Genomic DNA, 17,871 nt, shown 5'->3' with positions numbered 1-17,871 from the left:
GACACGATAGTGTATCTTTCTGACCGATCTGAATACCTCTGCCTTTTAATCTCAGGATTCAATCGATTTTTTTTTTATCGTGGTAAAATACACATGATAAGCTGAACGGTTTGGCCATTTTAAAGCGAAGGGTTCAGTGGCGTTAGGTACCTCCGCGCTGTTGTGCAACCATCCCCACCACCTGTCCCCAGAGTTCCTTCCTTTTTTGCCAAACTGGAACTCGGTCCCCCGTAGACAATAACTCCACCCCCTCCCCAGCCCCCAACACCCACCATCCCCATTCCTGAGCAGACCCACGTTTCCAACTGCCCAGGGCACAGCTTCCCTTGGGGGGCCCACCCAACTCCCCTCGTCCGAGTCAGAGCTCGCCCCTCCCCTGTCCTACCTCCTGGTGCCCCATCTTCAGCCTCCTGGCCCCCCGGCCGCAGACCCACGGCTCATGTAGACCCTCCTTTTCCCCCCTTCCCTGGGAACCAAGTCTTGCCCTCTACTTGCCTCTCAAACTCACACCCTCCTCTCTTCCCCTCTGCCTCCGGAGGTCCAGGCTCTCACCCTCCCTGGGGAGGGGGGAGAATATGGTGACTCTCCAGCTGGATTCTCTACCTTTCTCTTCTTTGACCCCAATTTGGCACCAACATGCCCGCTTTGTGGTCTCCTCCTGTCCCACCCCAACCCTTCCCATCTGCTTGCAGCTCGGTTTCCGGGGCCTTTCTGATGCTGCCACTCCTGCCTGAGATGCCCCATCCCCCTTCCCTAGGAGCTTAGCTTTCACCAAAGGGACAATCCTTGAGGAGATGATGGGGGGCGGGGCTGCACAGGCTGGACGCCTGGGGGTCCCAGCTGGTGCTTGGCTGTCACAGAGGAGACCAGGGAGGGGGACAGGGAGCCCTTCCCTCAGTTTAGCCTGCTATCTCCAGCCCTGACCCCCCACCCCCTCCACCCCGGGGGAGTCCGACTCCTGCAGAGGTTGCGGGGGAAGTAGGAAGCAGGATGATGACAGTGGCTGAAAGGGAGGACGTGCAGGCCTGAGAAGGAGCTGGCAGTCTGGGGCTGGGTGTGCAAACAGCTTCAGAGTGACGGGAAATGCCTCGAAGGAAGGCCGGGGTGCTGCGGAGTTGAGCCGCTTCCCAAAATAATCCAGGGGGCAGCTGTCTCGGATTCTGAAACTGGGTCTGGCTCCCTGAGCTGCAGGAAGCCCCGGGCCCCACACCAGCCCCAGTCTGGGAACAGATGGCTCTGGGAATATTTTTTCTTTTACCAAAGTCAGCTGGTAAGCGAACAGCTTGTCTGGAGACAAGTGTGTTTCTCCCCTCTCTCTCTTTGGCAACAGATCAAAGCTGCTGCCTCCCCTCCTCCAGTCCCGGCCCCTGTGGGCTTTCTCTCCCTGTAGGACCCGGGTGCCGAGGCTGGGGGGCATCGCAGGCCTTCCTCACCTGGGAGCTCACGGGGTCCCCACCCACGGGTGGCTCTGACCTCGGGAGCGGCCAGGGCTCCTTGATTCGTGGGGGCCTGGGCTGAGCTGAGGCAGCAGGTTCTGGGAGGCCTGGCTGGTTAGAAAGTGGTTCGTGGGGATGTCCCAGACATGATTCTTCCAGGAAGAGCCAGCCAACTGCTCTGGCTCGGCCAACAACTGCATGAATCCATTCATTTATCCACAAGCGTGTCAAATCGATCGGTATGCTTATTGCTTGTAAAGGTGATGCATTAAGGCACTGGTGAGATTTTACATCTGGACAAATCATCACGCACAAGCCGTTCCTAATAGATCCTCCCCGGGCACCTACCAGTATGTGGGGCCTGGGTTCAGAGCAGGGGATAGAGGAGCCGTCTTGGGGGCCCTGTCCTAGAGGAGCTCAGCGGCCCATCCGAGGAGGCAGGGTGGTGCAGGGGTTACAGTGCAATGCTTGAGTCAGATTCTGGGGTGGGAATCCTGGGTGCATCCTTCTCCTGCTCTGTGATGCAGGATGAATCACTCACCTCCCTGGGTCTCAGTTTCCTTCTCTGTCAAATGGAAGCAAAAGAATCTGCTTTTTTGTCAGGTTACAGTGAATGTTAAAGGATTGATTCCATCTAACATTGAAGCATTGCTGGACAGATAGCATTCAATAATGTCAGATGACATCACCACTGTCACCACCACCATCACTGTCCTCACCATCACCGCTATGACCATCACCACCGCCACCATCACCATCGTCATCACCATCACTCCTGTTATCACCACCACCATCATCACCATCATTTTCACCATCACTACTATCATCATCATCACCACCATCATTATCACCACCATCACCATCTTCACCATTATCATTATCACCATCATCATCACCACCATTACTGTCATCACCACACCATCATCACCACCATCACCACCACCACCACCACTACCACCATCATCACCATCCCCATTACCATCACCACCGTCATCACCACCATAACCATCATCACCATTACCAACATCACCATCACTATACCAACAAAAGCAGAACGGAAAGTCCCTCCCTCTGTGGATTTTGGTGAGAATGCCATCACATGAGGTCAGAGCCCCAGCACATAGTCTGAGTTTAGGGCTAGGCACTCAAGAGCTAGCTCAACAGGTACCCTGACCTGGATTTTGCATGTCTCCAGCTCCCAGGGTCTGCTTTTGAAACCCACAGCACTACTCAGCACCCCAGAGGCGCTGGATAAATCTTTACTGCCTGACCCACTCACAGGAACCTCTTAGCTGTACTGTGGTGAGGCAGATGCAGACCTGCTGCCTCCACTTGGGCCCACCCTCGGGCCCAAGCTGGCCACCCTGATGCCCCAGGAAGCCAGTGTTAAAGCTCAACTCTAAATGTCTAGAGTGTCTAGAGCTCAAATCTAGACTCAGTGCTCTGACCTCCAGCTGGTTTCCTCGGCCTCTGGGTTCACTGGTCCCTAGGCTGCTGGGTTGACTGGCTCAGCTGAAAACACAGAGGCATACGGCGGACCTCTGGCTCCATGATCTCTCCCTCTCCTTTCCCCTTGTTATCTCCAGACAAAGGCAACAATGTGATGTCGAGGGAAGTCCTGGACTCCAATCCCAACTGGTACATCTCAGCAGCAGGGTATGCCTGGGCGAGTCATGCCCGTCTCTCAGCATGAGTTTCTTTCTTTGTAAAATGGGAAAGATCTTCCCTGCTTAGCTTAATCCCCAGGGTGGGAGTCAGGAGGATTGACTGAAATAATAATGGGGTGGGCTTTCAAGAGTGCACTTAGCGCATTACTAGCTGTGGCTCACATTGACTGGACCTTCAGACTTCTTCACCTGCTGTGGTCCAGGTGGCCTGGCTGCTCACCAAACCTGCTCTCTCTCCCTGCTGGGCACACAGCTAGACCACATTTCCCAGCCATGTAACTGAGTCCTAGTCACTGAAACGTGAGTGGAGGGAGATGCAACATGGCAGGGCCTGGTCCCCAAACCTGGTCCCTGTACGGCCCTTGGTGCTCCAGGATGCCTGGGAGCAATGTGGTGGCATTGGTAGCCATGTGCTGAGGATGGTGGAGCCACAGATGGACTCATTCCGGGGCGAGAGCTGCCTGCCGGTCAGGAGCACCTGCTTTGAACTGTACATGAGCAAGAAATGTTTGAACTCCTCTCTGATGCATTGTTGCAGTAGGTGGGGGCACCTTGACCACAACAGCTCCATCGAGTCTGCTGGTCACTCCATTCACTTTATTTCAGTGACATAGTTTTTTGTTGCTACAGGTTTTATTTGCTTCCTTTTCAGAATTTCATGGCCATTTTATAGTCTTTTCTTCCTTATTCATATTTTTTATCTCTTCTTTTAATTCCTTAGGCATCTTTATGTTAGGACCTGCGTCTGATGAGCCCGTCTTTGCCGTCTCATGCTGCTGCCCGTTGTCTTGCGCTGACACTTGTTCATGGTGCTTTTTTCCCTTACGTGTCTCCTGTGAGCTTTGCCGGTGGTCCTCTCTACCCAATCATCAGTAGTAATTCTTCGAAGCCTATGTCGAAGATGAGAACCTCCAGAGATAATTCACATCTGCTCGAGTCAGATACCGATGGTCGCTCCAATTGGGCTCCCTTTAAATTAAAGTCTTAAGTCTGAGTTTTGAGGGCCACACAGCTGGTGTGATACCCACATTAGGGGCTGGCTTGTGGTTATGACTTCAGGGGAGAGTTTTTTCCTTTCTTCCCATGCCAGGATTGATAAAGGCAAGCGTCCTCTTTAGGTTTTCCCCTTAACTTATTTCAACAGTGACAGCACAGCCTTTTGGAGACCACAGCTTTACGTGAACCCCTTGAGCAGGCTTTGCTCCCACGCCAGAGCCACACGTGGTCATGACAAAGGAAGGTCAGGTGACTGGGCTGAGCAGCTGCGGCCTACCTCTAGGAAATTCCAATTCTACTTTTAGTCCCCTGACTCGTGAGGGTTAGCCCTGTTCTTGCTTGCCCCTCGTGATGTGTGTTAATCCGTACATTACACATATCTGTACGTGTATAGGCATATATATTAGAATAGCTTCGTACATGCATATACACACATGACTTTTCTGTTGCTCTGCAGGGTGACGACTGCTCAGTGGAATGGTCCATCATACTGTGGGACATGGGAGTCGTTCTCTGGCTTCACATCATAGATTTCTAACAGGCAACGATGCATCTTTACAATTCTCTCTCTCCATTTCAGGCTCTTCCTCGCATCCCCACCTGGAGGTTGTCAAGATCCCCCTTGGCCCTGTCCTGTCTCCCATCCTGGACCCTGATCCGGGCAGCATCTTGTCCATGGATCAGCTTCCCCGCCACACCAGTAGATGCCACCAGTAAAAGCCTTTGGGTCTCTTCTTCTAGGGACAAAATTTGTGTGGGTCTGCTAGGGAGAGGGAATGTTCTAGGGGACAGGACCTGCCTGGAGGCGCAGAGTGGGCCTAGAGTTCCCAGGCAGAGGGCAACAAGAAACAGGTGCAGAGGAGCTGATGGCCTGAAGTGGAGGCAAGGCCCCAGCTGCTTACCTGGGGGAGGCAGAGGCCCCAGGTGCCAATGGCCAAGAGATTCTGTATCAGATCAGATGGAGCTTTCTAAGAGGCCAGGCCATGCCAGGGTGATGTGGGCTGCCTTAGAGGTGCTGCCCACCGTTGGGCTGTCTGCACAGGGTTCCGGCATCCTCCGGGAAGGTGGAATAGAGCATTCCTAATGGGCTAAGTGCGGCACACAGGCCTTGCTCAGACCACCAGGGTTGCCAAAGTCTGGGCCTACCAGCTGATGTCATCCACCACACAGGGCCGACGGGGACAGTACACGCTGGGTCTTATACACCAGGCACCTGCTCAGGATTTACATCATCTGGGTGCTTGATGCAGATTCGGCCTTGCTAACAAGCTCTGGCCATCTGGATGCTGCTGGTCCACGGACCACCCTTTGAGAGGCAGCTCTAGGACAGTGGTTCTCGTCCTGGCTCCACTTGGATTCCCCATCCTGGGTCTCACCGTAGATGTTCCCAGTCCCTGGTCCAGGTGCGGTTTGGACGCTGGGAGGTCTAGACCCCATTCAGGTGATTAGAATAGGCAGCTGAGTCTCAGAACCACAAAGAAATGGGAGCCCGTAGGCCCTCCTGTTCGTCTGTCATTTTGATGGAGGTGTGGATATGGAGAAAGGCCTGTCCTCTCTGGGAAGAACAGCATGGTGCAGCGGTAAAGCAGAGACAGGCTGGCTAGGATAGGAGGCCAGGGAGAATCGGAGGCACAGAGAGGGGGCCCTCATGGACCCTCCAGAGCCTCGGGTGGCCACTGTGAACAGAAAGGAAAGGGAGGAAGGGGCCCTCAGGTCTGGCTGGGGCTTATCTCCTTGTTGCCTGTTCTAGGCTCCCCCGACCTGGTTCCGTTCTTGTCCTACCATCTCTGGGCCAATGGTCAGTTCTTGCTCTCCTTCCTTCCATCCTCTTCCTCCTCCTCTCCCCCCTCTCTTCCTTCTCCCCTCTTCCACGCCCTTTTCCTGTCTTTCAGACCCCTTCCCCCCATTCATGCAACAACCCCACAAGGCATGATGTTAGGGGAACGCCAAAGCAGACAGACTAGCCCCTAACCTCAGGGGTTCTTGGTCCTGGGGACAAGACCCTTCCCCTGAGGCTCCCCACCTTTAGGGCCAGGTGCTCTGACCTCGGGACTCCAGTGGGGTCCCTCTCCCTGCTCTGGAGCTCTTAAACAGGCCCTCCCACTCCATCTCATGTACTGTGAATGGCCAAGTTTCCCAGACCCAGTGTTGTGGGGAGCAGCAGGCCACCAGCCGGATTTTTTGGGGGGGGGGGCAATGCCATCTGTGATGTGGTTTAGACAGTGTAGTGACGAATCCTGGGTGACACAGTGATGGTTTCTGGAACAAGGGGCAGCCTTTTAAAAAAGGCAGAGTGGATTTCCTGGGAGGGAGGGCAGGGGGGAGCCTCATGGTCTACCCCTTCCCTGGGTGCCTTCCAAGGTGCTGGGAGGGTTCTATGTCTCAGTACAGTTTGCAAGCGGAAACTACTTTCATGTTCCTTTTTGTTAAAGCACCCCTGCCCCCCACCCCATAACACCTGGACTGGGCGCTGCTGAAACGGGGCTGCTCCAGAAAACCGAGCCTTGCGACCCCCAGGCCTGGCGACCGCTTCCTCTGCATGAAAGTCCCGCCCAGTCTGGCTCTGGGCCTTCTCCGCCTTCTGCTCAGAGCCCCCACCCTGCCTTCCCACAGCCTAGTGGGGTGGGGGGGCTACACACCTAACCCAGTCCTTGACTCAACCATCAGACTGGAGCTTTCTAAGTCCTATTGCCTCATTTTAGGTGGTGGCGGGGGTGCAGTCTACTGATAACACTTCTTACTGGCCAGGTTCCGGAACTGTCTGGTGAACCCCAGCTTACCCGCCGGTCAACACAGCAGCAAGCGAGAGCCCCGTTGTGGCGCTCCTGGCCTCTGGAGGGGGTGGGGGGCAGCTCAGCTCTGCAGTGTGAGAGCCCCAGGAGGAAGGCTAGGGAGGCTGGGGTGCTCAGAGCTATGCAAGGTGTCCCTCGGGCTTGTCTGGTCCCAGGCCGGGCCTTGCTGGCTCCGCTGACCGACCAGCGCCTGAGTACTGTGGCTGCTGGGTGCACCTCGGGCTTCTCACGGCAGGAGGGCCGGGCTCTGAGTGTCCCAGGAGGAGGCTGGTGGCCTTTGGTGACCCAGACTGGAGGTCCTGCAGCGGGAGTCCACCGTGCTCTGTAGCTGATGCATCACAAGCTGCCGTGGGCTCGGCCCTGCTGGGCCTGAGATGCGCGGGGCAGGTGTTTCTCCAGGGCGCAGGCAGGAAGGAGCAGAGACCCCCGGGGACACACGCAGAGCAAAAGGGGCTGGAGGCAGTCTCGGCCTGAGATGAGCCAAGCCAGCGAGCCCAGCAGGGGAAGGCGCCTCCGACAGGACCCATGGGCAGCTGAGCTGTGTCAGGCTGTTTTCTGATGGGCAACAACCCAGGTCCTGTCTTGGGTGAGGACAGAGAAGATTTTATTTTATTTTTTTAAATTTTAAATTTTATTTATTTATTCATGAGAGACACAGAGACAGAGAGGGGCAGAGACACAGGCAGAGGGAGAAGCAGGCTCCATGCACGTAGCCTGACGTGGGACTCGATCCCGGGACCCTGGGCTCACGCCCTGGGCTGAAGGCAGATGCTCAACCACTGAGCCACCCAGTTGTCCCAACAGAGAAGATTTTAAAGGTGGCTTTCCTCGACAGCACGGCTTCTCCTGGGCCAATTTGGCACGTCCAGCGGGAGCCAGGAGGAGCGGGATCGGACGCCCACATGGAGAGAAAGCCTGGCCTTGGCGGGTGCAGGGGGTCAGGGTCTGGGGCTACAGCCTGTGGTCAGGTGTGGCGGCGACATGTTCCCCTCCCCGCCCTCCAGGACATATGGTCTGACAAAGGACATCCCCACTCCAGTTTGTGAATGAGTTTTCAGAGAAAGCCTCACACAAGTGTAAAATTCCTTAAATACCTTTAGCTACGCATCCTACCAGCTGCCACTATTGATAAGAATAAAATTGCATATAAGAAGTATCAGTTTCAGGCAAAAAATACCCTCCGATCAGCACATGTTTGTTTGGTCACTGGCTGTTGAGACTTGAAGGCGCCCCGAGGGGCTTGTACTTAGCAGCAGCTCCCTGGGCGTCTACTGGGTGCCGGCTCCTAGCTGTATGGCTGGTAACGGCTCAAATCCTCAGGATACCCTGAAATGGGGGTTCTCACCCAGTCATTTGGCAGGAGCCCAGAGAGGGTGATGACATGCTCCGGGCCACACAACTGCAGCCTCAGAGCCAGGAGAGCCGAGTATGAGAGCCCGTGGGTGGCCCAGGCCGGGACTGGGGGCTGGACCCAGCCGCTCAGAGCCACGTGGGCTCGGGGTGTTGGCAGAAAGAGGAGGCCCGGGGAGAGGGCCCCACGCTGCCCTGGGCCTGGTCCCCATCTTAGTCCCTGCATCTTGCACGCTCTGCAGACTCTGCACCCGAACGGCCGCCAGTCTTTCCGGAGCTCCCTGGGGCTGTCCTGCGGCACCGCCACCCACGGGGTGGCTTAATACGACAGGGGTGTCTTGTCTCCATCTCAGATCAGAGTCCTGGAGCAAGATGCGGGTGGCTGGCTCCTTCTGGAGGCTCGGAGGGACAGTCCGCCCCAGGCTTCCCGCGGTTCCCTGGCTGTGGCTGCGCCCCCTGCTCACCCTGCCCCCACAGGGGGTCCCCTCTGGGTCTCTTCTGTGTCTGCGTCTCAAATATCCCTCTTCTTTCTCTTAGGAGGACGCCGGTCATCGTGGGGCCCAGCCGAAATCTAGGATGACCTCATTTTAATTATATCTGCAAAGACCCTCTGTCCGAATAAGGCCACATTCACAGATCCTGGGGGTTAGGACTCAGACGTATCCAAAAACGGGACTCTCTTCAGCACACAACAGGGGCAGGACCTTCTATGGGGCTGACCCACAGCAGGAACTAGTCATGAGGGTCCCTGGGGAGGGGGGGTGAGGCAGCTGGAGCCTGGCTTGATGCAGGAGAGGCTTCTAGAATAGTCCAATAAGCCCAAGCTGGGGCTTCCAAGGCTGCCGGGAAGGGGGTTCTCCAGGGGTAGGAGTGGGGGCAGGTTCTGCTCAGAGGGAGATCCAGAGGGGGTGGGGTCGGGGATGCCTGGGGGTGGGGTGCCTGGAGAGGAAGAGCATGGCCCGCAGGTAGCACACAGTCCCTCTAGGCTCAGAAAGGAGGTGCAGCGCCCTGCTGCCAATGGCCCAATGGGCCCCATCCCATTTCTGCTCCTGGGACTAACCCTCCCCCAACAAGGACATTGAAGATAACCATCCACATCCGGGGTGGTCCCCATCCTCAGAGGCTGCCACGGCCCCTGGTCACCCCCGTGACCTGCCCTGTCACTGTCTCAGCCGGCCCTCCCGCCTCTGCATGAACTATGTCCTCCCTCGTCTCCTGCTCTCTGTGTGGGTTCCTGTTGGTCCACTGAGGGCAGGGACCCTGGAGGTCTTAGTCACTGCATCCTGTGTCTAGAACAGTGGTCAACACGGTTTGTCCAATGGAAGAACTTTGTGACATTTTGAGCCATCTCACAGAAAAATGGGCTGCTTGTGATAGTGAGCGCCCCGTCGTTGGTGGTATTCAAGCAGTAGTTGGATGAGTGCTTATTGGGATAGGAAGGATGAAAGCAGCAGGTAAAGCAGAAGCTGAGGGCGGCCCCACATACCCTCCAAGGGGCTCTGACCCTGCCCAGCTCCCCTCCCTGTCCGTGGCCACCTTTCTGTGCGATGCTGGGCGCCAGCCTCCCCTTCCGGGACCCCTGCCTCCCCACTGTGCTAGAAAACAAGAGGTGGCCGCGTCTATCTGATTGAACCACCCAAACGGAAAAAGCTGCAGAAGGAAAGACCAATATTTATTCGTTACATATGCAGAAATTAGGCTCGGGAGCCACCAGTAGACATTTTGAATGAGCGCCCCTGGGCCTCGCCTCTCGGATTCCTCGTCGTCGCTGTTGCCCTGTCAGCCCTGTCACGTCTTGCTGCCTCCTGTGCTGGAGTTTGGCTCAAATATTTGCCAGCCGCTCCGGGTATTTTCTGGGGCGATGAGTGGGAAGGTGGGAAGGGGTGGGGGTCGAAAGCCATGCGGGGTGCGAGCGGTCCCTGGCAGGCCCCCCCGGGTGCTGAGCCTCTGTGTGTGGTCCAGGGCCCCCCCCCCCCCCCCCCCCCGCCGGGAGGGGATGAACCAGGGCAGGTGGAGTGAGGGTGCGGCTCGGGACGGGGGAGGGGGGGGCGGCGGGAGGGCTCGGCACGCAAGCTTCCAGCTCTTTCTCCCCGTCTCAGCAGGCCTTTGGCCCCACGTCCGCCCTCCACGGCTTTCTTCTTCCCTCCCTTGATAGCAGAGCTCCCCGAAAGAGCAAAACCCTCCCCATCTTTCTTGAAACCCCCCTCCCCAGGGCGCTCCAGGCAGGCTCTTCACCCCACGGATTCCCTGAAAGGCTCTGGATGAACTCAGCAGGGCCCCATCCCTACTGTCACCCCTTGGCCTCGGACTCTGCGGGTGGGTCCCCCTTTCCTCCCGGCTGCCCCCCCAACCCGGCCCCCCGACTCACTCCCTTGCCATTGCTTCCTGTGTGCTTGACCTTGAGCACAGGGCAGTGTCCGGGGACTCAGCCCTCGGACGGTGCCTCCTCTCATGACCACAGGTTCCCTTCGCGATCCGGTCCCATGGATCTAAGCACCATGGAGATGCCAACGACTCCCACCTTATCCTCCAGCCTGGTCCTCTGTCCTGACCTCCAGCCGGGTTTTCCAGATGCTTCCATGATGCTCCTCTGGGATGTGAGCCGCCTCTTCCCAAGCTCAACACGTCCACCGCTGACGTCCCACTGAGGTCCCACAGCCTCGCCGCCTTTCTTGCTCTGGCCAAGTCCCTGCGCCCGTCTCACAGCCCCTGTGCGATCTGCAGGAGGTCGTGTTGTCTGCCTCCCAGGCTCTCCACGCCGCCCGCAGCCCCATCCTGACGCCCGGCCATCTGTCCTCAGCACGGGGCTCAACAACCCTTTACAAACAGGAAGCAGGGGGCACCTGCCTGGCTAAGTCGGTCGAGTGTGGACTCCTGACCTTGCCGGTTGTGAGTTTGAGCCCCATACTGGGGCGTAGAGTTTGCTTAAAACATAAAGAAATAAAATATTTTTCTTTAAAAAAAGATTTTTAAAAAGATTTTATTTATTTATTTATTCATGACAGACACAGAGAGAGGCAGAGACACAGGCAGAGGGAGAAGCAGGGTCCCTGTGGGAACCTGATGCAGGACTCGATCCAGGGGTCTCGGGATCACGCCCTGAGCTGAAGGCAGACACTCAACCGCTGAGCCACCCAGGTGCCCCCTAAATAAATAAAATCTTAAACAAAACAAAACAGGAAGCCAGAATTAGTCACTCCTTTGGTCAAAACCTTACAAAATCCCACATTTCACCTGAAATGCAAATCGAAGCCCTTGCAAGCCCTGCAAATCCCCATATAATTTTCCTGGACTTTCTTCTGCACCCCCCACTCCTCCTCTGCACCCGATCACCATGCCGTGAGGAAGCCCGAGCAGCCACTTGGAGGCAACCACGTGCAGACAGCTTGTGGCCAGCCTTGGGTCAGGGTGGGGTGACCGTGCGTAACTCCCCAGCCTTCCCAATGCCCCAGAAAACCCACACTCTAAGCCTGGGGAATTGTCACAGTGAATGTTATTGGCTTTTTAAGCTACTACGTTTCTGGGGGCAGGTTGTTACGCAACGATGGGTAACCTAACAACCGTCCCGCCGAGGACCTGGTTTAAAGTGTACTTTAATGACATGAACACATACGTGCATATATTATGCATAAATGCCAGAATGTGTTAGCATATGTGCAATTTGTTTTATTGGCAGTCTTTTTGTTCTGTTTTCCTATTTTGCTTGGCTCCCTTCCCTCTCTCCTACACATCACACCCTATGTCCTCAAACCACGTCGCCTTATTCTTCAGAAGTACTCGTGCAACCACCAATTAAGGTGTACACATGCAGGTACGCCGCTTTCGTTGGGGGCGGTCATCGTGCTGCAAAAATGGGATCGATATTATACTCTCTTGTCTGTATTTTGCTTTTATTTGGCAATTCTTTGCAAAAATCTCTCCAAATCCTCTGTGGAACTCCAATTCATTCTTGTGAATACTTGCATAAAATTCTACTGCGTGGCCACTCCATGGTAGTCAGCCATTCCCAGGGGTGTGCTGGAGCCAGCACATACCGCCTCGTGAGAGTCTATTGTTAATTTTTTAGGAATTTTGTGAGCCGGTTATTAAATGGAGTCGGTAAAAAAAAATGAAATTCCCAAAACTACATATTAAATACATTCTATTAAAAAACAAAGATGATAAAACGATCACTTCCTAATTATTTTACTAGCACTAATGCTCAGGTTATGAGCATCTATCGTCATATAATACAACAGCATGCTCTTGTGTGTCTCTCTCCGAGCTGTGATCGGACACGTCACACAGGTTGTTCACAGGTGGCCGTGGTGAGAGGGTGCACACCACGGAAATTGCCACGCATTACGAATTAGGGCTTGATTTATTGTCTTGTTGGTAGTCTAGCGCTTAAGAAACACTAACATCGATAATGTGAATCAATATCGAAGTGTGTCAGGTTTGTAGCTCTTGTGTTGGGAATAGCGCACACACACACACACACACACACACACACACGGAGAAACATTCCCCAAAGGACTTGAAAGCTTATTTAACTGGACAAAGAGGGCATTCACGCCATGGACAGGAGAGTGAAGTCTCAACACGTCTGGGCCTCACTTCCTTCTTCCTCTTTCATGAAAATGGACCCATCAGTGAACGTTCCCGTTGGAATTACGCTTGCTCGTTGGTTGCAACCATCAGTGGGCGCCAGGTACAAGACTTTGGCAAAAATCAGCAAAAGCACTCTCTGAGAATTATTAGACTGTATAAAATTGATCACCAAGAGTGTCGTATATTTTATTATTTCTTGTAAACTGTGCCACACGTCCTTTATGTTAGTAGATTTTACGATAAATAAAAAAATGCGTGCTTTTTTTTCCCCCCTTGGAGACTGGATGGTCTATCACTTAGCAGCGTGCCACGGAGTCTGTCCCCTGTTGATGAGCATCATTTTGTTCCTTTTCCCATGTGGAATTCCATTCTAGCCACGCTGGGTCAAATGGGGTATGGCTTTTTAATTTAATAGATATTTGCAGATTGCTTCCAACAAAGGTGAGGGTGGTTCCCTTTCTAGCATCAGCGCATGACAGCACCCTCTTCTCTCAGGGCTCCCAACGACAGATTTATAGATTTATTTTTTGCCAGTCTGATGGGGGTGCAATGGCAACTCTTTATTTCACTTTGCTCCCCTGCCCCATGTCTGTGTGTCTGAAGGTCTTTTCATATGTTTGTTGCCATTTGGATCAGTTCCGTGAATTGCATCTTGGTGTCCTTTTATCTTTTTCTAGAATTTGGGTTGTTTTTTCCCTCTCTGTGGATTTGTCCGTACTGTCTATAAATTAAATATAAGCCTTGTATGTGTTCTCCGTGATTAAATCTCTTGTTTACATTTTAACTCTGTGTTGTCTTTTGTCAAAAAAATTAATTTTTTTGTTTTATTAATCGCTTCTTCTTTAGCTTTACCAAGTATCCGGTCCTGGGTGGGGACTTTCCTACATTGAGAATTTCTTGCTGAATTGTTATTGTTTTATTTCAGTCTCTAATAGGAAGTTGGTTTTCACATATGTCTAAAATCGGGCTCCACTTTTATTTTCCTCAGGATGGGTAGCTAGTCAGTGTCACTCATAAATACTATGGCTTAGTCAAACAGTGATAATAATTATATATTAATTAATAATTTCTCACTGTATTGAAACACTACTTTTGTTATATTAAGTAGCCTATACACTCACTTCTATTTCTGTATTCTAATCTATTTGTCTATTCTCAAGCCAGCAGCATATTGTTTTGATCATAATGTCTTTACAGGATGTTTGCATATGGAGGGCTTTAGGAAGACAGTACATAACACTGGGATGAGGTCACCAAGAATGCTTCTTTATCTCGGAGCACTTGGGTGGCTCAGTTGGTTAAATGTCTGCCTTTGGCTCAGGTCATGATTCTGAAGTCTTGGGATTGAGCCCCACATTAGGCTCCCTGCTCAGCTGGGAGTCTGCTTCTCCCTCTCCCTCTGCCTGCTGCTCCTCCTGCTTGTGTTCTCTCTCTCTAATAAATAAAATCTTGAAAAAAAAAAAAAAAGAATGCTTCTTCATCTCTCTATTCCTTCCCAGTGCATTCATATCCAGAAAGCTCCGAATAAAAACCATAGAGACACAAGATGGAAGTGGTTGGATCCCTGAGTCACTATGTGGAGTGGAGCTTCCCTGCAACATGGTCTGATTACATCACATGTGCATGAGGGATGGATAGCCCTTTATTCTGACTTCCATATAGCCTTATCCTGTCCTGACTTACATCAGTGTTAAGGCATCAAAAAGCTAAAAGATACAGCATTAGCTTAGCAGCTGGTGGCAGGTGCCATGGAAACACTGGATCTGAGGGGTGGGGGTCAGGCTGTGGATGGTGACACAGTCACTTAAATCAGTCTGCATGAACCTACAGCCTGTTGAACTTGCAACACTACAATGAGAGGGGAGAGAGCAGGAGAGCAGACGTGTGTCTTGGCTGTTGATGACACTCAACAGGATGTAGCAAGAAAGAAATGAGCTCAGGAAAGAAGTGGCTATTTGTGAGCAGAAATAAAGAGAATAGAGAAATTCCAGAAATCTGGGGCTTAGCAAGATTGGAAAGCCAAAAATAACTTGATAAGGGATTTAGGAAGTGTTTGAACAACAAAGGCTTGAACTATCTCAGGGCAAAATGCAGATTAAAAAGATCCAGATATGGGCACCTGGGGGTTAGTGATTGAGCGTCTGCCTTCGGCTCAGGTCGTGACCCCGGGGTCCTGGGATAGAGTCCCGCATCGGGCTCCCCACAGGGAGCCTTCTTCTCCCTCTGCCGTGTCTCTGCCTCTCTCTCTCTCTGTGTCTCTCCTGAATAAATAAATAAAATCTTTAAAAGGAAGTATTTGACTGTTGACTGCTCACTGGCCCCCAGTCTTCTGGGGTCAGAGAGCAGCTGAGAATTACATGGCCCCCAAAGTGCATACTCTCTCATGTCCATTTTAAGGTGTGGCCAAGGAGCCAGATGGCAGGACATAGTCAAGGGCCAGAGATAATGACAAGATACTTTCTTGGGTGAAGCCTAATGAAGAAAGCTTGGCCACCCCAGGGTAGGGGCCTTGGCCCCAGGTAGATTCTACAGAGCAGAGATGGCCACGGGTCTCCATTGTCTCCGCGTGGAAGTGTTCATTGCACTTGTCACAACCCTGCTCCATCATGGAATATGGGGTCAGTATAGGAGGCGGGGAATGTCTCTTTCAGTTTGTAGGCGCCCAGAGCAAGAGGAGGTGGGCACGGCCTCTCTGGAGAGCACTGTGCTGGTCACTTGCTCCAAGAGCAGAGATTTCAAGCTGGATTCAGTGACCATGGCAGTTGGGTTGTCTCTCTTGAGGGGGTATGAGTGTGCCCTGGATGTGGGACAAAGCGTGACTTGAATATTTGGGGGCCCACAGGAAGACTACTCTTCTTAGCTTCCTGGCAGTTAGGTGGGGCCGTGTGACTGGTTCCAACCAATGAAATGTGAGCAGAAGTGACACTTATTATCTCCAGCCTGAAGTGTTGAAGAGCTGATGAGTTACCCTCACAGTCTAGTCCTTCCTGGTCGTGGTGATCCTGGAGGCTTTTGGGGTGAGACAATGATGAACAGGTCAGAACATTCCTAGGCCCCTGAGTGAGATGTACAATAGAGTGTTCTCAGCAAACCACATCAGATTTTGTTTGAATTATATATAACATGCTTGGCTGCTGGGTTTAATTTAAATTAGATTATTTTGGATTTCCTACCTCTACAATCGTAACATTTTGAAAGGTGGCATTTTAATTTCTTCTGTTTTAATCCTCACAATCCTTTGATTCCTTGTCCCTGCCTCACAGTACTGCTGGGAGTCCTTATACACTGTTGGACACAAGAGCTGAGAACAGGTGTCAGGGGCTCGTTTCTGATCTGAAAGGAAAGCTTTCAAGATTTTAAGCTTCAGAATCCATAAGGTGTTTTCTGTACATTTGTCATGGGTAGCTGCTATCTGGTTCAAGGATGTCCTTTGTGCCCCAGCATTTTTAAAATTGACCCGATGTTGACATTTGTTTTTTTTTTTTTTCTGTGCCTATTGAAGTGATCATACATTTTTTTCTCTTTATGCTGCTGATGCTGTGGATCATAGCTATTATAGTCTGATGTTCAACCAACCTGACATTTCTGGGATATAGCTGATCAGGTCATGCTTGATGCCCTGTGCTGCATTTTGATTGGGATTTTTGCATCTGTGTTGATGACTTTGCCAGGTTTGGGTATCAGGGTTCCTCTGGCCCCCCCAAAATGAATTGAGGCCATTTCATACTCTTGTATACTTATTTTTCCCCTCCGGTTCTCCAGAAGAGCTTGCATAAGATGGGCTTGCTTTCTTCCTTGTAGGTTTGGTTGAAATTTGCAGGGCCCGGAGTTTTCTTAGTGGGAATAATTTGCTTATGGATTCAATTTATCGAATAATTATAGGGCTCTTTAGAGTTCTATTTTCTAGTGTTGGTTTTGGGAACTTGTAATGCTTTAAAGAAAATTATCCATTTCTTTTCAATTTTCAGGTGTTTGGATACGATTTTTCCTAAGTTCATTATCTTTGATATATTTTTTGAATATGTAGAGGCGACTTCTTTTTAATTTCTGGTATCGGCAACTGAAGACATCTCCTCTTTGTTCCAAGCCTGCCCATGGCACTCCATTGACCAATGGAGTCCAGACTGGGCACCCGAGACCCTGAGGGAATCTGAGGCCAATCTCTGTCCCTTCGCCTGTGGTTACCCTGCTCCCAGCAGAAGAGACAACTGGGGGGAAGAGGGCAGCTTTCCAGGAGGATAGTCTTCATTCAGAGAGGTTATCCTAACCCCGCTCTAGAGCCAAGCAGGGAAGGTACATGAGTGTGTGTGTGTGTATGGTGTCTAGGGATGGTATTTTGAGATGACCAGTCACAAAGATGTGGGGGGCCTGCAGGGAGAAAGGCATTGGCACTTCCTTCCTACTTGGTCTGCTCAGCCAGTGGACCTGCAGCCCTGCCTGAGCCCCCAGCCAGGGGCAGAGAGGATGGGAGGGCCAGGGGCTGAGGAAGGAGAGGTTGGAGACAGGGGGCCTTCTCACCTAGCTCTGCAGAGGGCAGGAAGCTTCCATGGGGGACTAGGTGGCTGCCTGGGAGCAGGGGGGGGGGCCTCAACAGTGAGGCTGGTTTGCCATTGGAAGACCACAAGTCCCATGTGTGAGTGTGAGTGCACGTGCACAAATGGCTGCATCCTGGCCTGGTCCTCCTTGCTGGGAAGAGGGGCAGGGGGAGACCCCACACGGCTCTCCCAAAGAAGCCTCAATGCACCCCAAGAACATGCCCGCAGAACGTGCCCGCAGCAGCAAAAACAGTGACATGAAACCAGCTCCCTCCCACCCCCTTTTTTGGTCCCTTAACTCCGCTCCAGCCCAGACCCTGGCCACCCTGGGGAGCAGGGAAAGGGTGGGAGGCAGAGCTCTGAATGGTGTTTGAGACTGGAGCTTTGACTTGAACTGGACATGGTCCTAGTGTCTGTAGAGCCTGTTCTGGCCAAATTGTTGGTAGGGCTGAGACCTGGCGGGAAGAGGGTCCGACGTGGCCCCCAGGGGTGGCAGTATCGGAGG

Source organism: Canis aureus, chromosome 11, assembly GCF_053574225.1.
Source record: "Canis aureus isolate CA01 chromosome 11, VMU_Caureus_v.1.0, whole genome shotgun sequence".
NCBI lineage: Eukaryota > Metazoa > Chordata > Mammalia > Carnivora > Canidae > Canis > Canis aureus.
Note: the sequence above shows the minus strand (reverse complement) of the source record.